The 15,871-nt window shown below is 40.4% G+C and overlaps 1 protein-coding gene across 5 annotated transcripts in view; it reads left to right on the top strand.

The window, feature by feature from the left end:
- ehbp1 (EH domain binding protein 1) overlaps positions 1-15,871 on the top strand; it is a 183,162-nt gene that overhangs the window by 143,893 nt on the left and 23,398 nt on the right. The window lies entirely within an intron of this gene.

The raw sequence follows: 15,871 nt of genomic DNA on the forward strand, positions 1-15,871 counted from the left end.
ACACATTTATGTACACTCTGAGAGTTTGTGTGTTTGTGAGAGGGGGGGGGATCTTTGAAGCCCCCCTCTTCCCTCTCCCTCCCTCTTGGATGAATGTTGTGCGACGTAGCGCTGGGTGGATATGAAAGGGGAATGGGGGGGTGGGAGGTGGAGGAGGGAGGGGTGGGCTGGATGGGGAGGGAACGAGGGGGAGTGTGTTTCGGGGATGGGAGAAGAAGGGAGACCTCTCTGGGCTGGGGTGATAAGGGAGCCCTTCATGGGGGAAACGATAACTGGGTGCGATAGCGCAGCCCAGCCGAAGACTCGGCTGCAGCCGTTTGCCAGCCGCGGCCCCAGCCAGCCTCCCAACTATTGAACAGTGCGCTCAGCCATGCACAGCTACACACACTGCCTCCCCCCCCAGTACATATCTGGCCTTCATTGATATGCTGTATAAGGAAGGACGGGGGTGAGTTAAAGGGAGGAGAGAAGGAGAGGCAAAGAAATGGCAAAGAAGAAACACAACACGAGCGCTGACACAGTTCACAGACACACACAAATGCTTCCACACCCGCAATGTGGAGCAGCACACAGAGCCAGATTGGGAAGGTTTTTATTTACCGTTTGGCCCGGAGTAAAGCCTTGTTAAGACATGAGACACTACGCCGAGCCAAAAGAGGGGCCTTGGCTCTGTTAAGTCCCCAACTGAAATGGGAGAATGGCTTCCCATTGGTGACAATAATCATCCCATTTCTCACCCAGGAATGCTTCAGGAGAAACGGGAGAACGGAAACGTTCTGATATTCGTAAATGTCCTGAAAGTGTAGGTAAAGTATTTGCGGTGGTAATTTCCCAGCAGCTCTCATGCTTTTTCTTGATATATCGGTGGCGGATTTACCCCCTGAAATCCAGGGGAAAAGCAACAGGGCAGGACAGAAGAAAGAGCTTTTAGAAATGGAAACTGGGGCGCTGGGATTTACGCTCACCTTCCCATCCCATTTGAGCGCTGATATTGAGGCTATCTCATTGCCGTTTGTTGTGTTTGCTTTCCTCCTTTTTCGCCTCCCTCCCTTTCTATGTGCCCTCTCCCCCTGTCGGAGAACATGCCATTGTGTCAATCTGAAGGGCTGTTTTCCTTCTTTTTCTACCCCAACTGTTAAAGCAGCAAGAAGCCAGGTTATTTACTTTCATACACACCATAAAGAGGTTTATATATCTGCCATACACGCCTATAGTCCCCTCCAGAAAATGTGATTCGCTAGAAAAGGATGAGTCGAATACAGAAAGGTGAGGAGAAAATAATAAGAGGATATTACTTCTAGAGATTCCTCGGTTTCTTTTCACCTCTCTGTATCACAGTGTACCACAACAAGACACCTGCTTTCAGAATAAACATTTTTTTTCTTTGCTTGCCTTTAGATACCTTTTTTTTTTTTTTTTTTTTGGCAAATATCCTTCCAACAGGGTTTGAATTAGGCTTTAAGGCCCTCTTTGTTTTTACCATTATGAAGATAATTATTTTTCTCCTTAACTATTTTCAAGTCTAGTCACAGAAAAACACACAGTAGAACATCCTACATGACAGCCTTTTTACTTTTTTATTAACTTTTATTTTAGTAGGAGAATGCTGTTGAGATCAAGAATCATTTTCAGAGGATTCAGTCTCATGATTTTAACCACAAAATAATAATAATAAATCATCGCTCAATTACAGCATTTAGAGACAAATCAGTCCCTCCTAAGATGGAAACATCTGAAGCACATATCTTTGGTTCGCATTTAGCTCCACAGTTGAGGTGGTAGAATCTCCTAAGAGGACCACGATTGTTTTTAACTTCCTCAAATATGGCTTTTATTGAAGAGCTGTAAGAAGAAAACAAATGTTGCACAAAGAAGTCCATGTTTGCAGAAGTGGACTTTTGGAGCAGAGTACCAAATAAAACAAATCTGAAATAGAAACATGTTGGAAGCTGTTAGTATCTAATTATCTTTTAATTGACATGCGTTAACACTCAGCCTGCACACTAAATAGTTGAATTTTAAATGGGCCCTGTCATATGCTATGACTATATTTATATAAAAAAATAAAAAAAAAAACAGCAAAAAGGATTTGTGTTTAAATAAAGCAACGCACACCAAGTTATACTTGGTCCTTTTTCAGCTTGAAAATAATTTTTGCAGCGGGCGCCATCACCTAATAAAAACTACGCCATCTGCTGGCTGTACTTAGTTACTCATCTATTAACACTCTGAAGCTTTAGCTCCTCCTTTAGCAAAACACCAACATTCATATTGTTTTATGACCTAGTTGGGATTTTATACCTCTTGGCATCTAATATTTTCTTTTGCACTTTTCACACTTGATCTTGGACTTTTGCTCCTTCCTCATTTCTCTGCTGCAGTAATACTAACTTGCTTAGCTCCATTACATCCTAGTTTACTCATTGTGAACTTTCATAGTGTCTTACCTCTAGTCATGTGGTGTTATGCTAAATACCAAAAGCCCACTAGCCTAGAAATATACAAAGTGATGTTATGTGAACATTTAACTCTAGTTTTTGGTGACTCAGATGCTAAAACTCACCAAGAATCATGTGAACGTTAAAACAAGTTAAAGGGATTGGAAGGGCAAGGAAAAACTGGACTAATCTAAGGGGATTCATTGTAATAGTCAATAATATTTTCATAATAGAACATGCAAGAATGAACCATTGAAATTCTGGTCATATTGAGAATCTTCTGTAAAATTTCAAACCTGTAGTTTCCAGTCAATCTGAGTTTGAGTGATTTTTTCCAGAAGATGTGTTTAGAGATTTGGTCTCCCTGGACACACGTCAACATATTTTTCTGATTTTATTAGTTTAAAAAAATGTTTTTCATGTAACCTTCTGCATGATTCAACTTGTTTTTTGTTTCACTCCAATGTGTTAGTCTATTGAATAAAATGGGGATCAAACATATTAGAGTTAATCTGCCTGTTCAAGGTTTGAAGGTTGGGCTGATTGTGAAACATCCCAGATGATAACACCTGCTGCTTCTTTTTTCCCCCTTAATTCATATGTTTGTTAGCTTAAAATCTTTTATCAGAAAATAAAGGATAATGAAAGTTTTCTGGAAATATAGCTATACATGTTTTGTTTTTGTTTTTCTTTTATATATATTAGTTTTTGGTAACTGGCTTAGACCTCAGGTTGTTGCGCTTTCTATTGCTACCTGTAGGTACTTGAGTTCACAAAACAAGAGCTTTAGTCTGCTTGTAAGATTACAACATTTTGTCTCCTGCTAGTCCCTTTTATTCACCTGTGTGACCCAATACTTAGAGGTGAAATCCGCTCCTTTGTCCCATCAGCTGCCAACACTGATCATGTGTCTTTGCCCACAGTAACCCAAAACTAAATTACGCATATCCTGCTCTGTTCTCTGAATAATGCAATTCCCAACTGCTTGTAGATAAAGTACTTCTTGACACCGCTCTCTTGAACCCTGTAAAACACAAAAGGCTTGTGTCTGTTATAATTAATGTGATGCTATTTATATAATTCATATATCCTAAAAAAAAAATGTAAAAATTACCAGACGCTGACACACTGCCCCACAGTTTAGTATCTTAAAATTTCTAGAAATTTCTCGCTGTGTTAAGATAAGATTGTTTGCCCTCTTAGGAAGATTTTTTTTACAAAAACAAAGAATTTCAAAATTATCCTAAAAATTTAATTTTGAAGATGTTTAAAAAGACCAAATAATGAGCGTAGGACTCATTTAATCAATTTTCCTGCTCATTTATATGAAAATGGAAATAATACTTCTAAGGTGTAAATTAGAGATGTAAGCCTATAAAAAAGTGCTTCTTTATTAATGTTTAAAATCCTATTTATCAATAACAGCAAAAAGCAGAATAAAAATCTGAGGTTATTCTGAAGCTCTCAGCATTAGTTGAACATTAGCGACCTCCATATTATCATTGATTTATCTTCACAAACTGTTATTGCACATTTTGAATGTATTGTTAATGACTAAACAATGTATAATAATGGTACTTTCAATGCTGATAAATGCTACTTGAGGAGCTCTGAATTAAGCATACTTACTGACAATTTCGTCAAAATGTATGATTCTTTTATGATGTAATTACTGCTCATTAAATTACAAGTTTAAAAATCATTATCCAACAGTTAACAATTATCTATTAACTATTGTTTTTTAACATGTCTGCCTTTTATATAGTAATATAAATGTAGTAGAAATATAGGTGAATTGAATAACGCCCCATAAAACAGATTTCCTGATGGGATTGCATTTATTTATTTGTTAGGGACAATGCAGATTAATTACCATGTAAATGTGCCAGCATTAGCCCCAAGGCTTTTTTTCATTTGTCGTCCCTGAACAAAGCAAGATTTGTTTGTCTAAAATCAACAAGAGTTTACAATCAAGGTTCAAATGACTAAACAACACACATCTTTTAATAAATGAAAAAGAAATACAATCAATGTCAAAAATAAATACATAAAAAACGACCCGCTAATTTGATAAAGGTATCAAAAGTAATACAAGCTAACAAACAAATTTAATTGTTGATTTTGATAGCAAAATAAAAAACACGGAGATCCCACGATGGGAAAAATAATGTACAATATTTTAAGAAGTTTATCCATTCCAACTTTATTTATAAAGCACATTAAAATTTCTCAAAGTGTATTATCAAGTTTCTGCTTCCTTATATACAGAGAACTCATGAGACTGACCAGAACCATCTAAAGGTCGCTACATCTGGCTGAAAGTAAACTTAGTATTAGCCATTAGGCAGCGGATAGACAGCTGGAGGATAAAAAGCCTCCAATGCAAATTTCTTCTCCACTTAAAAATATCTATTAACTTTCACTTTTTCAGCTTGTTGAAGCAGCTGCTAACACTCCATCTGTAGCTACTAATTATCCAGCTGTGCAACAATCTTCACTTTTAATTTGATCTGAAAGACTAATATTAACATAAGTGATCAATAGACCCCTGTTCTTAATTGGAGGCTATCCTAGGTGTAGCTTTGGCGGTATTTGAAAGGATGAGTGGTGCTGAAGAGCAGAGCTGTCCCAGCAGCTCAGATGTGCAGCATAATCGCCACGGTGCAGGCCATCACATGATTCAGCCCACTCATACGGAGTCTGTGTGACCTGGGTGTGCATTGGTGCTGTGGCAGCACACGGCGCTCCCAGACGGGTGAGCAGATGTGAACAGACGAGATGGACTGACCCATGAACGATTGTTCATCTCGCCGCTCCAGCAGTGGGAAACCTTGGAAGATCCACTCTGCTCCTGCTGCATTCCTCCTTTCTTTGATATCACATGTCTTTGCTCTGTCACTCACTCCTCCATTTATTCAGGGTTTCTTGTTTTTTTCCCCCCTCTCTCTAATCAAAGACTTGCTCTTTCTTTATTATTCTCGTTCCTTTGCTTTCATCCTTGTGAATCTCACTTCCCTCTCTCCCCCTCACCTCCTTCCTTTTCCACTCATCTCCTCTCCTCCCTGTGCTCTCCCTCGGTTTCGGGCGCAGTGCAGCTTTCTGCAGCATTTTTCTATTACACAGCGGCCCTCCCCAGATGAGTCCAAAGTAATTGGGGTGGTTAATTTATTTACTCAGAGGCAGTTCACAGCACATTAAATAATAGAGATAATTGAACAAGAATTGTCAAGTGTCTTCTGATATCAGACACATTACAGGAGGGAGTGTGCATAAAACTCCATTTCTATGCCCCCATTGTTTATGGTAATTAAGTACACAGATTTATTCCTTGGTTGCCTTCCAAGCTTATGGCAGGCCGCATTGTTGTCTTCTATTAATATGTAATCAGTAAATAGTTTAATTTTCTAATCTGCGGTTGGAGAATTCACTTTCTAACAACTCTTAATTACTGCTGGGCTCTAATGAGTCTCGCCATGCCGTCGCAGCTAGCCAATCAGGAGCCCCGCTCTGGGTCGGGGGGGAATTCAAATTCCTGCAATGCCCCCCCCCATCCCACCCCCAGCCCCTCGACTAATGAACTTGTTATTCTTACACCTCTGGGAGCGCTGTCCTTCACACATCTAACACTAGGAGAACATTTCAGCCTCTGCAGAAACCCTGGATATTCATGGTGAAGGAAACAAGCAATATATTCTGAATATACCTGAATAATTACTATTTATGCTGGTTTAATGCAGTATAACGATGTTGTTATCTTATACAGTGATTTGTAATTTTCTAAAGATGTTAAACATAAGAACAGATGAGGTATGTTGAATAAGAACTGTTGGGAGCATTCAAATCCCCTGCCCCCTGTTGGATGTATCTCAGCCCAGCCCCTACCTGGCCCCTGCACCTATTTACTCACGCCTCCTGTTTCAAATAGCCATATAAGCAGCAACAATGGATGCAATTATCCAAATAATGCCACTTAGCTGCACGGAAAAAGCTGCCCCTCACCTACCATGCGTTCGATAAGAGATAAACAAGCAGAGGGAAGAGAGGAGAGAATGAGTTTTCGGCCCTCCCAGATTAACATATGTTTAAAAATCGCACTCGACGGCGATAAGATTGACACAGGGTTTTTACGGCGCGCGCTCTTTTAATCTGCCTTTGTGTCGGCGAAAGGAAAAGCGGCACGAGGAGGAATCCAGCAGGAGCTTAATGTACCTTTAGATGAGAGGCATATCGCCTCTGAATCTGAGCTAAGGACAGAGGAGGACTGTCAATGGCTTTACACCAGGCTGATTTAAATGGAGGGCTTTGTGGTTTGGATACAGTGACGTGAGAGGCTTTAATATCAGCCTGGGACTCTGAATCTCAATCATCCAGTCAAACCCTCAAAGTACAGGAGACCAAAAGTAGGATTTCACCTCTGCTGTACTCCACCAGGCAACCACCAACTTTTATACTTAAATTATAGAGCGGTTTTATTTGTAATTCCAATAATAAACCTTTTCTGTATGATTTAAAGCTAAGCGGTCTCAAGGTTTGCTTCTACCTCCATCCGGCCTCTTACAAAACCTGTCTGAAAACCATCTAACTTCTTTTCTTACAATCTTTTACACTGGTGCTCTTTACGTCCCTCGATCTCCTGCTTGCAACACAAACAGCCTGCGCTGCTCTAAGTTTATTATCAGGAGCAGTTCTTCACAAACGTAACGCTGCAGAAGCTTAACATTAATTATTGTAACTGTGGGCAGATTACATCCGCGGCCGCCTTGTAAGCACCGGCACACTCATCTTGACCTCCTATACGAGAGCTTAAAGACATAAGAATGGCATTTTACCAACTTTAATGGGATAACCAGTCTAATCTCTCAGCTTTGAGAGAAGTGCTGGTGTTTGGACTATAATACCCTTCGCAGTTCACAGACTGAAAGACGCAGGGAGCGAGTTTGAGTTGATGTCAGCGCTTCTCAACATTCCCTTCGTTCTCAGGTGCTATTTGCACATATATCCATTAGAAATCAGGACCCCCACTCATTCCAAAAACAAGTTCATTATCATTAAGTTTTGCAGATGTCTGTTTCCAGCGACTCTCTACTAGAAGCAGAGACTTTGCTGAGGGCTTGTGTGAATTCGGACTATTGTTTATCGATAATCGCCATGCCAATTTGTAAGCTAAGCCCGTGGCGACTGAGATAGACGCAGCTAAGAGAAGATGTGCTCCCTCATGAGGCCCTTAGTCGTATTCTTGTTGTCACGGTTACCAAAAAAAAAAGCACTCACTTTTTAGCAAAAAGGGTTTTTTATCGGACCACAGAGGAATGTGTTTGTGGTCAACTTGGATTCCCTTCAGGAGCAAAAGAAAAGAAATCTAGGGATCACTCCTTTAAAACCTATTGCCCCTTTTCTTGCCTTTGAGGTGACAAAACAAAGGATTTGAACTTTTTTTTAGAGGGGGGGTCTATGTGTGCATGCACGACTTCAAGGGTTCAGCTGGGTCAGAACACAGATTAACACCCTCCCCTTGGACTCTCATTCCCGCTCCTGCTTTTAATCTCCTCGGTCATTTGAATGTTTGAGCAGCAAAACAATTTCATTAGTCAACTTGCAGGGGCTGTACAGAGGCGAACTGCGTGGAGCTCAGCCTCCCCGAACACCCCCACCCCCCTTCACCCTCAGCAGGTCCAACGACGCGACCCTTGCTCCCAGATGTGCGGCGCTCCTTTTTTTTTTCCCTTTACACCCCCCCCACTTCTTTTCTCCAGCTCGGTGTCAGCCTTTCATACATTCTTTAACAGTGGGGATGAAAGGGGGATTTTTAGGAAGATTAGGGAATGGGATCCTCCAGGCATTGTCTGAGAATCTTCAGATAAAACGAGCAGGGTGGACAGAGTCAACGGGAGGCAGGCAGGGAGATTGTTAGGATGAAGGGACCTGCAGCAACCGACCAAACCGCCTCTATATTAGGATATATCTTGTTTTCCTGTCATACTCTTTATTTTCCTTCATATGGTTGTCTGTTTGTCTTTTACTCAAACTATTCTCCTCTGAGTTTTTTTTTCCTTCTTTCCATTTTGCTGCTCTTTCACAATTTTTAAGCCGAATAAAAGCCGTTCAAAGTTGCACTTGCGGGGCCCGGCTCCCCATCCGCTCTGAGACAGCCAGTGATGGTGCCGATTAACAGTTTGAGCCGAGAGCTGAGTAAATGGGGGGAAAGGGTGGGGGCTGGAAACAAGTGGGAGATGGACAATGGCCGCTTATGATAATCTGTTCTTTATTGGAGCATCCCGCCAATGCTTTCATCAGCCGCCCCTCTGCTCAGGACCCTGTGCAGCAGTGGGGCCAAACAGCGCTGGAAGCTGCCAAACACATCGTCACTGAGAGGCAGCTGCTGAAGCACACACAGTAACACTTTGTTAGTGAGATGGCTGGACAAAATGATTTACATCATTTTTTTTTTTTAACCATTGGACATACCCTTACATTACAGAGATAACAATAACACTCTTCAGTGTGAGAGTTATGGCAAAGTGATGAAGATCAGCAGCAGTTAGCAAGTCTGTGAAATCAGAAGAAAAGCTGCAGGATGCTTCTAGATAGGAAACATTTTTTTCTAAGGAGGCAACTGCTTGAGTCGCTGTAGCAGATTTTAAGAAGCAGGATGCATCGCTGAAAATGTGCTCTGTTGTATCCAGCCTAGCTTTTTTGTGGAGCATGCAGGATTAGGGAGTATTCACAAATTCTCCACTTATAGTCAGGGCCCACTAACTGGATGAATCATGCTAACAGCAATGCTACAGAGAGTTAAAACTGTAAACTGGGATGAAATCCTTTAGACTTCTTTTTTAATTATTGAATTAGCAGAGAAATCCTGTTCAACTGCATAGCTAATTTCTAAAATAAAAAAAATGAAGCCACCTAATGACTAAATGTTGAACAATATTAACACGTCAAATCAGAAATGGGTGCTTTTTTAAAAATAAATAGCATGTTTGACTCAACCTTATTTTGAAATCATATATTAAAAAGAATTTCATGTATTTAACAGCAAAAATGTAAAATGTGTAAAAATGTGCGATCCATCCCACCAACTCTGACCAATTCGAACAGGGTATGCAACACGGATGGGGAACTGAAGCCAGATTGTGATCTCTGATATTTAATTTCACTTCATATCAAAGTTAAATCATTGATGGATTTTATGAGATATGAAAGTGTAGTGTGATATATGCTGACACTGCAGAGCCGACCTGTTACACAATAAAAAAAGTTCACAACTTAGAATCAAAGTCTGTACATATTTAGTAATTTTCTCACCATTATATTCCTCTCCTGGATGGAGAACAGACTATATTATTCCACAGGCTATATATACATTTAACGTCTGAGGAACTCTTATAAATTGCTGTAAACATATAAATAGTGTTGACACGTGGATGCATAATGTTCTCAATAGATGCATTATATTTTCTGGACAATTTTAAACAAGGATGATGGGGGAATAACTTTTTTCAAGTATCACCAGGATGACTTGGCTCTTTTTGATGAGGGGATTACACCCTATGTGCTGAACTTGGTCCAGTATTGGTCCAAACATGTATATTCAACTCTCAACTTTTCTATTTCTGCCTCAGCAATGTTTTATATTGGCTCTCTTTCCCTGGTTGGTATCGCTAACGAATAAGCATCGATCTTGCAACGCTTTAGACAGTTTATGGTTGTATTTAGGGGGCTGAACATAAGGTACAGATTTTTTTGTTGTTGTTGTTTTTCACCCCATTTTTGGACGTTTGGCATAGCTTTAGTACTGATCCTGCTCAATGTTTTATAAATGAGACCCTAGGTAGTTTTTAAGAATATCATTGTTTTAATTTAAGACAGTAGTTCCTAAAGTAGGGGGCCGGTGTAGCATTTTGGAAAAATCCCATTTAAATGAACTAATTATAGCAATCTCTCTCTCTTTATTTTTCTCTTTCTCCCGAGGTAGAAACGTTTTTGATGAGCTCTTCTTTAAGCATTTGTGATTGAATCCTAAATTTTAAAACCTAATCGTTTATTGATTCAGAAAGTTGTTGAATTTCATTTTTTTTTTTTTTATTATTCTTTATAGAAATCTAAATTGGCTAAAAATCGTTAATCAGAACCTGTGATGACTGCATCTGTAGTTCTTTTTTGACCTGTTGTGTCGTTTCTCTCCACTTCATTATTATTTAATTTACAAACTGCAGTCTGAGCTGCTAATTGAATTTCAACCTTGCAGTCAATTAATCAAGGCTTTCTTATGGTAACAGATGTGGTGGCACTCAACAATGCAGGTTAATGACCGAGGTTTGGCCAGTAATTACACCATTCACGTGCTAACACAGCTGCTCGCCTTGCTACCGTTGTTACCCCGCCACACACACAAACACACACACACCCCTGTCCCATTTCCCATTGTAATGAGCACTTCGGGCTACAAACACCAACAGCTGTCCTTCCCGATGCATTTCCATTTAAATATCTATTTAAACAGAGCAATTTTGCATCTGTGTATTGAGTCAAAGCTCAAGCAGAAGCCCAGAGGCTTCAACCGCCTGGTGTTAGTGTCACTTGTAATGTAATGCCGTCCCCACATTGAAAGGGGATTTATTTGTCACAATAACACACGCACTGAGGAACATGGTGATATAGAAACACAAAGAGGTACAAATGTTGGAAACTTTGTTGTTGGTCTAACTCATTATTATTAGTTTAAAACAAACCTAAAATAATTTGTGAAAGGATGGGTGTAGAGAGAGAGAGAGCGGATTTAGACGGGAGTGGTGGAGACGAGGGAGGGGAAGCTTCTGAATCTCTGCTCAGAGATGAGAGAGGGATGACTAATGTTGTTAGCAGAGCCATTACTGGTCTGCAGATTAATTCATTAAGTAAATTTATCGTTTCACCTCCCCTCGGCCTCTTGTCACAAGGCGTGTAATATGACACCTCTCAAATTTGTTCTAACATCTACCCCAGGGGTGAGCGTCGAGCACCCCCCCCCCACACACACACACATACACACACCTCCCTCCCTTTGCTAATAGGGCGGGAGGAGCAGTTCATGCTGAAAAGGCAGCATCCGTCTGTCAGCCGGTTCAGTGGATGTCACTTTGCACAAAGTTTTCATTCTGAAATTTCCCTTAAAGCACTTCAATAGGTTAAAATATTTATTGTTCCTCCATTGGTATTGAAATAACAAGATATATAATTTGATTTTGTAGAGTTTGTTTTAAAGAAATACATTCCAGAGGTGTTGGCTCTAATAGGTGATGCCAGCTCGTTGGTCTACAGTGTGGATTCTGCAGGTAGTGATTCTTTGGCTCACATCAGAATCCCTGCAGATCTCTGTTTGTGTTTGTCGAGCTGTCCCAATTAACACTGTCAACAGGTACTAAGGTTTACATTAGCACTAAATCATCTCATGTTTCTCCTCCCCTATAAGCTCCCCAAATAGTTCACACCTCAGCCTCTCAGAGAGCTAAACCCACCTGGCTTAACCCCACAGGCCTCGGCTTATTCTATCAGGCAGATTCAACTGTGAGTTTTTGCTTCTGTGCTCAAAGAGCCCTAAGGTGGTGTTACAGAAAGGAAGGTTTGGCAATTAAAGAAGTAAAACCTATTGGTTGCTGGAAGATAAAAAGATAAGAGTTTTTCTTATGTCATGAAAAGGATGCATTGTAGGTAAAAACAAACATTTTGATATGCTCTTATTACTTTTTTTTTCATATTAGCTTCTGTTTATTTCTCACAGAACAGTTTAGTTGATTGAGGTTTATTTAAACTTTTAACTTTTTAAAAGCATTATTCTGTACTTAGTCCTTTCTCAAGTTAGATTTTATAGTCCCAAATACAACTTTTTTTTATTTCCAATAAAATACCAATATTGTTGTTTTGAATATTAACTTAATACAAAATCAGCACAAATTCTTACTTTTGTTTTTTTGTTTTTAGCATGGAATATCAGAAACAGGCTTGATCAGGTAATAGTACTAATACAGAGGTCAATAATCAACCTATAGGTATGAAAACAACTGACTAAATTTATTTTAACAATAATTTACATTAACTTAAAAATGTCCATCAGCTGGTCTATATCAGAGATTTTAGGCTGATTTGTTCTTTGCTGATATCAGACTGATTTCCATTTTAAAATTGTAACTGGAGCAAAGATGAACCCTACTGTAGGATTTCTAATCTCCCCCTACAGTAAGAGACCAGGAAAAACCTTTCTCTCCAGACTGAGTTCCTTATTATTAGTTTAAACATCCATCCATCATGGTGAGACATTTGCATCTAGAGAACTGTGTAATATTGACCTGAAGAAAGTGTAGGAACCCTGTCACTACATAACAATGTGAACTCCCCCGTCTTCTTGGCTCTTTTGGTGACGTAATCCCCCCCCTACACACACACACACACACACACCTCCCACCCTTGTTCTCCCAGCTCAGCCACTCTCAAGCAGAGCAGTCAGAAGGGAAAACAAACCCAGCACCTAACAAATACATGAAGCTTTGCTTTAACTAAATCCCACAGATAATGGCTTCTGTGTCAGAGACTAAAGATTGCAGGAGGGGTGGTGGATGGATGGGGAGGGGGATTACTCCCGCGTTTTGCATCAGTTGCTTTCTGCTGGGTGGCCCCACTTGTCAAAAAAGGAAAGAAAGAAGGAAGAAATGGATGGAAAAGAAGGAGAGAAAAGCGTTTAGCGTGGCACATTGAAAAGAAGAGAGCTCTTAATGCCATCAAAGCAAGAGGAGAAATCAGCCATTAATTTATCCCCCCCCCACACACACACACAGATTTCGCAATCTGTGCTCATAAAATATTTGAAACCCAGTTGCCATTTGTGTGTGTGTATGACTTAGAGGGTGCCGTGTGTGGACCTAAGAGGAGAAATTCCCCCTCTAAAATACAGGAAAAGGAGCTGATGATTAGGCTATTCATTGGCTGATAAGAACTGATGGAGAGGTTAATAAGCTACACACCCAGGTCATCACAGGCTACAGAGGAGAAAGACGACGGTGATGATGAGAATGGGGAATTTGTTGGACGGGGTCAGGTGGTTTCACAGACCTCCAAAAGTCTGTCAAACTTCTAGTCAAACTGGATGGCAGTTGATTTGCATCCTTTCATCTGGGAACAAGTACACCGAGGTCAGTTTATTTAACAGGCATGCAAATACCTATGCAGGATTTTGATGCTGCATCTTTTGACAACAGGAAACAGCATTTTTAATTACTGTCCCAAAGTATAGTAGGACCACGAGTCCATTTACAGAGCCTTTCTCTCTTTAAAACATCTTTTCCTTTGAGGTTAATCAGCAGCCCCATCATCTCTAGAGCTGCTTCTTTCCTACAGTGAAGTGAAGATGAGTAGTCAAATTTTCACTGGTCGCTCTCTGAGGAAGGTACATCATTTGCATTGCACATGTCTTACACAAAGATGGTTTCAGTGAACTTAGAAGGATTAAGATGCTGACATTATATAACTTTTAAAAGGTTCCAGTAGATGTTTGATAATCCTGTTCCACAGGTGGGACATGTCAAATCTTACCTGCTCTGCTAACCTGAGGGGGTATAGATTGTCTCTGCATGCTGGGAAATCACACATTTCACGCCGAGGTTAAATCTTCAGGGTTTAAAACATTCTAGAAAGAATTAAGGTGTTAGTGTGGCTTTGTATTCAAACATCCCGTTTATTCATGGCTGTGGGATCTAGTGAAGCAAAGATTGCTCCGAAGCAGCAGCTCACTTTTATTAGCATGTCTGAATTTGCAGTTCAGGAAAAAAGTGCTCCCTCGGCTACTTCTATTTCCCACAATCCTCCTGTGTATCCCCAGGCAATGTGCAAGCACCCCCCACTGAGCCAAAGACAAAATACTTCAGCAAAGAAAACAGACTAAATCCCCGCTTATTCATTTGGTCTCTGCTCCACTGCTGCAGGGCTATAATGAGGATGAAATAAATTATGAACAAGAATGTTCAGAGAAATAAATATTGTTTTGGGTTTTTTTTGGATAATTTGAAGTAAATCTAAAAGATGAGCGTGTATCGTGTATGTCGTAGTAATGTCTCTGTGGACATCCACAGATTTATATGACAAGTTGGCCATTACCATGCAGGTGCAGTTCCACTCCCTCTCAGAGAGTGGCGCCAAACAGTCAACACTGGCATTTCTAGGAATTGTTGATTGGTTATGCAGGGGCCTCTGTGCACTGAGGGGATTGGCTGAAATTGATAGGCACCAAAAACATCTTATGGTCAAACTATACTGATCAAAATAAACCCACAGGAGATTAGTGCCGTTTCTATTTATTTATGGTTCTATAATAATGTATGCATAAAAACTAATTGATAAAATAGTAAACGTTTTGTGTTAGTCCTCTTTATTTGTAATATATTGTTGTGAGTGATTTTTTTCTGTATTTTTTATTTTTATTTTGGTTAATATACCAGCATTAAAATACTGCCACCATCAGGCTTAGAAGAGAACTGCTTGTTCCAGGGGTATTGAGTTGAATCCCAGGGTGAGCAACAAATCTCCAGGTAGGGGGGGCCAATGACTGGCTAAGGGTTGCTTTAGTCCTTCAAGGCCACCCCTCTAGATCTGCCCCTGGCTGACGGATCAGAACTACAGTGAGAATAGTTTTCCTGATTGTGGTTGCTAAGTTATCACTTTGGAACAACAAGGTGTCCCAAAATTACATAGTAATCTGATCTGATATATTTTTCTTCTTCTTTTATCTATTCTGTGTTTCCTCTAAACTAGTGCATTATCGCCCCCTTTTAGAGGATACTAAATCTCTGAGTTTAGCAGCTCTAAAATTACTGACTGTAAACGCAGACTTGAATGTGAGATCCAAGCATACACATTAAGGTGTGTGTAAGAAAGTTTAAGTAACAGAGTTATTCATGATCATAAGTTTTACATTTTATGACTTTGCTTAATAAAACCTGAAAAAATTGCTTTAGATGTAATGGCAGCAGTAAACATTCCCTTGGGCCTGATGACCAGTTTCTTCTGGAAGAAATGTTCTGGTCACACAGTTGTACAGAGGTATTAGGGGGGAGTATTGCTCCCTCTTCTTCTTTAACTTAAAATGCTCACTCTTCATTATCTTGTCTCAGACATCCACGCAAATGGACTGCAAGCAAACTTCTCTAGGGTTAAGACAAACCCTCCAGAGACCGGAGTCCCGAAGCCATAATCTGTGAGGGGTTCTGAAACCAGAGTCTGCGAGGGGTTCGGAAACCAGAGTCCAGAAGGTGTTCGGAAACCAGAGTCCGGGAGGTGTTTGGAAACCAGAGTCCGGGAGGGGTTTGGAAACCAGAGTCCGGGAGGGGTTCGGAAACCAGAGTCCGGGAGGGGTTCGGAAACCAGAGTCCGGGAGGGGTTCGGAAACCAGAGTCCGGGAGGGGTTC

The sequence above is a fragment of the Cyprinodon variegatus genome, unplaced genomic scaffold (genome assembly GCF_000732505.1).
Source record: "Cyprinodon variegatus isolate N-32 unplaced genomic scaffold, C_variegatus-1.0 Scaffold458, whole genome shotgun sequence".
Taxonomy (NCBI): Eukaryota; Metazoa; Chordata; class Actinopteri; order Cyprinodontiformes; family Cyprinodontidae; genus Cyprinodon; species Cyprinodon variegatus.